Source organism: Chenopodium album, chromosome 26, assembly GCF_948465745.1.
Source record: "Chenopodium album chromosome 26, dcCheAlbu1.1, whole genome shotgun sequence".
NCBI lineage: Eukaryota > Viridiplantae > Streptophyta > Magnoliopsida > Caryophyllales > Amaranthaceae > Chenopodium > Chenopodium album.
The window spans coordinates 20,394,771-20,401,766 of NC_137859.1; the positions used below are offsets into that span (position 1 = coordinate 20,394,771).

At 36.8% G+C, this 6,996-nt stretch overlaps 1 pseudogene; it reads left to right on the plus strand.

Annotated features, from left to right (window-relative positions):
* Positions 1-684: 684 nt before the first annotated feature.
* LOC145618757 (small nucleolar RNA R71) lies at positions 685-770 on the plus strand (annotated as a pseudogene).
* The last annotated feature ends 6,226 nt before the right edge of the window (positions 771-6,996 follow it).

The following is a 6,996-nucleotide window of genomic DNA, read 5'->3' on the forward strand; positions in this document are numbered from 1 at the left end:
GAATTTGGCCGGAATTTTGATTATGGTTACCATAACCTTGGTTATGATCCCCATACTAACGTTATTATGGTTACCACAAAACTCTTGGGTCACATGGTTTCCATAACCACTATTTTGGTTACAATTATCATACATCCCATGATTGTGACAATTCCTACTCCCAACATTCTTTTGAGCATTGAATCTAGGTCCATGATCATTTTTGTCAACACAATTCGCACGCACATTCTCATATCCATCACAAGGAACATTGGAGCAATTAGAAGCATTATGATCATTCTTTCCACATCAATCACAAACTAAGCGTTCTCTTATCATGCAACAAGAAGCAAAAGGAGGTTAGAGTAGGAAGATGTACCTCTCCCCTTAAATTGGGAGGGAAGACTAGAAGCTTGTGAAGGACTCTCGAGCTTGGTCTTGAGAGAATTCACCTCCTTTCCTAACTCCGAGACCAATGTGGACAAATCGTTGATGCCATAAGATTGATCGATTGAGCCACTTGTGCTTGCCGATTCCCTCTCTACATCATGCCAATCCATGTAGTTCCTTACCACATCATCTATTACATCCACAACCTCTTCTTCCGTGTTGTTCATAATCGGCCCTCTGGCTCCGGCATCAAGGCTCGATCTACCTTGAGAGCTCAAACCACCATAGAAAATTTGTATGACTTGATAAGTTGGAATTTCATGGCGAGGGCATTCCCTTTGGTAATCCTTGTACCTCTCCCATGATTCATAGAGATTCTCTCTAGGCAATTGCTTGAAATTTTGGATTAAGCCTCTAGCCTCCGCCGTCTTCTTTTGTGGGTAAAATCGAGACAAGAAAGCCTTTGTCACTTCATCCCACGTCCTAAGGGACTTTGGCATTACCTCCTTGTCCAACCCCTCTAAAGCTCTTCCAATGAGAGAGAAAGGAAACAACTTGAGCCCTATATACTCTTGAGCACCCATCTCCGGCTACCATAATTGTATTACAATACTTCTCAAAATCTTGGAGATGGTTAAGAGTATTTTCACTTTTTGTGCCACCATGTTTTTTCCTCTCAATCAAGGTGATCATAGCCAGGTAAATTTCGAAATCACCATCCGGGATCAATAATGGAGCAATCCCGCTCTTAGACTTGTAAGTGCCCGACGTGTCCAACTCCTTCAACGTCACTCTATGAGCTTCTCCCATGTTCACTTGCACACAATCTCAAACGAAATTATTAGTAGCACGGCTACAAGTGTAGCCTAAAGAAAAATATTTTTATGTTTTTTGAAATAGATGGAATAGACTCAACAACTATACACAATCACGACACCATTCCCTGGCAACGGCGCCATTTTGATCGAGGGTCGAAGCTAGATTGTTGAGGCTAACCCCTACTCAAAGTCAAACAAAATTTATAAACACTTAACCAACCCTATACTAGTATATGGTAAGTCAAGGGTCGAACCTAAAGGAATGGTGGGCTATTGTCTATTGTCTATAGTCAAGCTATCCCGAAGTCTAGGGTTGTGAATTCTATATTAGGACAAACACGACAAATAAACTAGAAGAAATCCAATGTAATAAGCACTAGGGCTAGGATCCACATGCATTCATAATGGAATCAACTAATTCGGAGGTCAAATTGGCTAAGTCAAGCAATGTGAGGGAAAATCAATCATGCAACCAATAGAGCATATCAAGCTATTCTCCTAGAGGTCTAACTAGCGTCAACTACGATAAACTCTAGCTAGGAAACATCACAAGATACCTCAATCGTGTAAATGCAAGCCATAAATCAATGGTCCGTACCAATGTGAACTTACAATGCAATCTAGTACAACAATCAAAGTTAGCTACTCTTCAATTAATAACACACATGCACTTGATCATCAACCAAATTTAATCACATCATCAACTCCATCAATTTTCCCCAATTAGCATTAATCCATTACTTATACATGCTTCACCATTACCCTAGCAATCTAACTACTCACAATCCATAGAAATTGAGTTAAAAACAAAGCTAAACAACAAATTCATCATGATCAAATTGAACAAACTAAAATCAAATCACAAATCAATCAAACTTCAATCAAACTTGAACATTCAACAAAATAATTGAAATTAAACTAAAGATCAAACTAAAGATTGAATTAAAGAAAAGAAAATCTTACAATCTTGATCAAAGATCAAAGGAATTAAAGAAAGCTTCAATCATTAACAATCCACCATGAATTTCTCTCACTAAAACCTAGAGTTTCTCTCTCTAAAAATCTCTCTAATTTGATCAAAAACTAATTCTAATTCTATTTTAATTCTTCTCCCTCTAAAAATAGAAGGAAAAACTATATATAGGAAAGATACAAAGAAGAAGTAGTTAGATCGTCCCAAAAGAAACCCCGGAAGGTGCGGTCGCATCAAGGAAGAGGCGCGGCCGCGGGAAAAAGGGTACGGAACAAGGGTAAGAAGAGGTGCACCCGCACCACCCTGGTGCGCGGCCGCACCACCCTCGTGCGCGGCCGCATTACCCTTGTGGGCACTTTCTCTCTTTCTTCGTCCTAGCTAATCCTCGTGCGCTTGTCTTGGTGATGATGATAAACACTAAGGTAGGCAGTCTTGAAATGGATATTTTGGTGGGTTCATGGCAAAGATGATGCTCCCACCGCATGCGTGCACCGATCTCTAGACTTACACCTTGCGTTCCTTCAAATTTGAAGCTCCAAAAGACTAACATGAGGCATCCAAATTGATTAGAAATATGAGAGGAAGGCTCGGGAATTCTTGGAAACACGATCATAACTAAAACAAACGAAATAAACAAATAAAAGGGAAAAGAACAAAGAAATGCACAAAACAAGGAAACTAGCTACGGAAAGCACAAACTAACGAAATAAAGAACAAAACTAAAAAAACTAAGGAAAAGAGCTATAAAATAGAATGAAAATCATCCTAAAAGAGATCAAATGAGTGCCATAAATGACACTCATCAGTGTAGGATAAGCTGGCAGCGAAAGGGTGATGCAAGATGGGATGAGACTTGTTGGCTTGTTATCGTTGCAACACTTAATTAATTTTTGAACCTAAGACTTGAAACATCAAGCTTGAACATCGATACTCCGAATATGACAATTTGAATCGTGTCTTGTCCCGATCACCTACACGAACAACCGAACATGAGGGAGAAATCAAAGACAAATAAAATTAAATAAATTAAATGAAAATAAATTAAATAGAAATAAAAGAAATAAAACTTAAACTATGAATTAAGGACTAAAATCATGAAAAACTCATAAAAACTAAACAAAACTCAAAATGAGCTATTAAAATGGAAAATCAAAGAAAACTAAGAAAAATATAGGAAAACAATGAAAGAAAATCTAGAAAAAGAACCTAAATCTTATTCTTTTGAGCCCCATAAATAACGCTCATCAAATTCCCCCAAGCTAAACTTTTGCTCATCCTCGAGCAATCCAACTCAAGGAAAAATGATGAAATTATTCAAGCAAAGAAAGAAACAAGAAAGGAAGAGGATGAGAATATACATTAACTCACTTTCGTAGGAATCACGGTCAATTTTAGCAACTAAAGATTAGCCATTTAAACCCCTAGATCGCCCTAGAGGACGAGTGATGCTCTTGTAATGGTATCTTAAGAGTTTAACCCATAACTCTCATAATAATACAAACAAGGCAAAGCAAGAAAAAGAAACCAAAATACCAGAAAAGCAAACAAATGTTCATGAAAGGAATTTTGCAAATGTACAAGCACAAGTGAATACAAATCTTTCTAAATAAGTAAGGGAGTGCATGTTGAAACATAAATATGCTAAGCATAGGAACTAGATATCACACTCCACTTTCATCCCAAACGGTCTTACCATGTTCCCCCATACTAATCTCATATCTCCCCTTAGTGAGCATCTCATAGATTCCGCGAAGGAACCGGAAAAAGATCAAATTTTTGGGCTACTCGACATCTTGACTTTGCATCCCCTTTCCTTAGGCTATAACCCATGCTTCCCTCCACCGATGAATGAATCAACCCCTAGGCCAAAAGGTCTTCCCAAAGGTTGTAACGTTAAGGCAAAAGGGTGAAGGTAGGCTAAAATTTAAAATTTGGTGGTTAACCTAAATTATGAAGCAGAAGGGTGATCAAACCTCAACACCATAATCAAGTAAGCACCAAACAAAAGCGCCACCGCCAAGCTTATTCAAATCTAAGATCACAAACATATACACAAAAAGCGTGAGAACGCTTCCCCCCAAGCTTAAATGGAGCATTGTCCTCAACGCTAAAAAAGGAAGTAAACTCACATTAAATAATTTTGCATTTTTCATTCTTCACTTTTTTTTTCATTTTTCTTTATTAGTGCTTTGTCCTCGCCTCTTTTAACTTTGGACGGCTTTTGCAACTTTGCACTTGCTTTGTCCTTGCCTTTTTTTTTTTTTTTTACTTTGGACGCCTTTTTCATTTATTCACTTGCCATTATTCACAAAATATACACAAAACACGATCTTGCTTTCATTTTGAACCAATAACCAAACTTATATACCACAATCTCAAAAATATGACCATTTGCTTCATGAAAACCAAAGATGAAAACGAGAATGAAACAAAAGGCTCAAGATCTAAAGATGTGGCTTGAAAAGAAGGGAAAAAGAATCAAAGGGCTAGCAAGTAGGCAAATGCATCCCCAAACCCAAAAGTAAAAATAAGGAAACTATCCTAGAAAAAGGGAAAATACCTCCCCGAAAAGATGCCTTTGTCCTCCCTAGGTGGTTCGGTCTCGGTCTTAGGAATCAAACGTTAAGATTCTAGATTAGGTTTGTGAAAGTCAAGGACCCATGCCGCTCATGCAAGAATATGTTGAAAGCTTGAAAAAGTATAAATCTCACATGGTTGTAGCAAAAACTCACTAAGGTTGTCAAATCGAAGATAGGGAGCAACTACCAAACATACCACAAACAAGTAGAATCCGACTTCATGATCCCCCTAGTTCTAGACAACTACCTTAACATGCTTTATCCTAGAATCAACCAAACGTAATCTCAAACCGTGCACACCACTACCATTTAGGAAGAAAAGCATTCAAGTGTACAAGTCCAAATTTTATTATGTCCAAAGCAAGAACAAAACAAAACACATTGCAAATTTGCCTTAATAGAAACAAAAATCTTTTTGGAGTTTTTTAAAATAAAGAACATGGAAAAGCATATACAAAGGTGCATGGCATATATGAATCAACATCTCACCAAACATGATAGAATACCCTCCCCCAAGCTTGAATGAGACATTACACTCGAACATAAATCAAATAATCCATGGGAGGGGAAAACAAGGAGATCAATCTAATAAACCAACATATGTCCAACAAGTCATCATCCATTGAGAGAAAGAGCAAGGAAGGATATTACCGAATATGAGGTGGGTGTAAATACCCTCAAATGACCCAATTAAACCTTTCAAAGCTAATTTGTCAAGAATTGAACCTTGTTTGCATATGCTAGCAAAAATAGGAGGCCAACTTCCTTGATTCTTGATCCAAATTGAAGCACCAAAGTATATCAAGTGATGCCTAGCAAAAGGCACACAAACGATTCCACGAGAGAAAGTTTATTCTAAAAAGAAAAGAAAATGAAAGCAATAAAACACGGGTTACTTCCCGAGAAAGGCGTGCTTAAGTTCTAAGATTGACCACTCTAGAAAATAATAATTCAACGCACGCAAGAGCTTGTCAAACGCACTACTAATAATTTCATAGGATAGAAGGTAGGTGTAGGGAATATTTCAAGCATTATGATAACCCCAAACTTGAACCCCACTGTGATCATACACTAAAGTACGGTGGCGTTCCAAAGGGAAAGACAACGAGCAAAAAGAGTCGCCAACAAGTTTTAGGAACTTGTAAACCCAAACGACAATCCAAAAGGACCATCAACTACTCCATAAGGTCTTGAACCAAACAGGGTCCGGGGATGAGGGTACGAATCCAATCTACAAAAGAAAGGACCCGCCCTATAAAATAGGCCTCTACTTTGTTCTACTCGTATTCATGCGCGCTTTTCGTATAACATACAAACATTATATTAATCCTACCCTGTTTATCTATGTTGGTTGAATATTAATGCACAAATAATACTATTATTGGCGATCACTTATATTAAAATCACATTAGCCTAAACCAAATTATTAATTATCTTATTAAGCGTGATTTCAAGTACAAATTCCCTTTAACCTGCATAAAAGGTGTGATCAAGCAATAACAATAATAAAATATATCAAGCAACATGACAATAAACAATAATAATAATCATGATAACATGATAAGGTATAATAAAGCTTAAATATAATAGCAAGATCCTAGGCATGATACTAACAAGATTAATAATCAATCCTAGCATGTCACTAAACAATAAAGATCAAAGCTTTAAACCTAACATGGTACTAACATGATATTAGAAATAAGTAAAGGCACCCTAAACATGATACTAGAAAGCATTAAATAACATCCTAACATGATACTAGAAAGCATTAAAAGCATCCTAACATGATACTAGGAATTAATCAGTAATAAGCATGCAATCTACATTGTGAAAGAAATAGGGAGTAAGCTAATCTACTTACTTTGAAGCCTCGTACCTCTTTCTAATAACAAAATACACAAGTTAGTAAACTTCAATGATAATAATAAACAATAATTAAAGAATTAAATTGAAATCAAATTAAATAAAGTTTTGACTGGTTTTGGACCAAACCCTCAGAAATTATCAAACCTTGCACGTCTAGGGCGAAGGCAACTTAGAACTTGGCTAAGAGATTCTAAGTCTTGTGAATGCGGAATATTGTATGTAAAAAGGTAGTTTAGAGAAAGCGGGAGAAAGAAAGCATATATTGCTCAAGAGAGAAAAGAGAGGATTAAGGAATAATTGAATGTGAATTGATGATTCTGAAAACAGGGATTCGGACGCTATTTATAATGAAAATAGTCCGGAAAAATCATAGAATTTGATAAGGAATAAA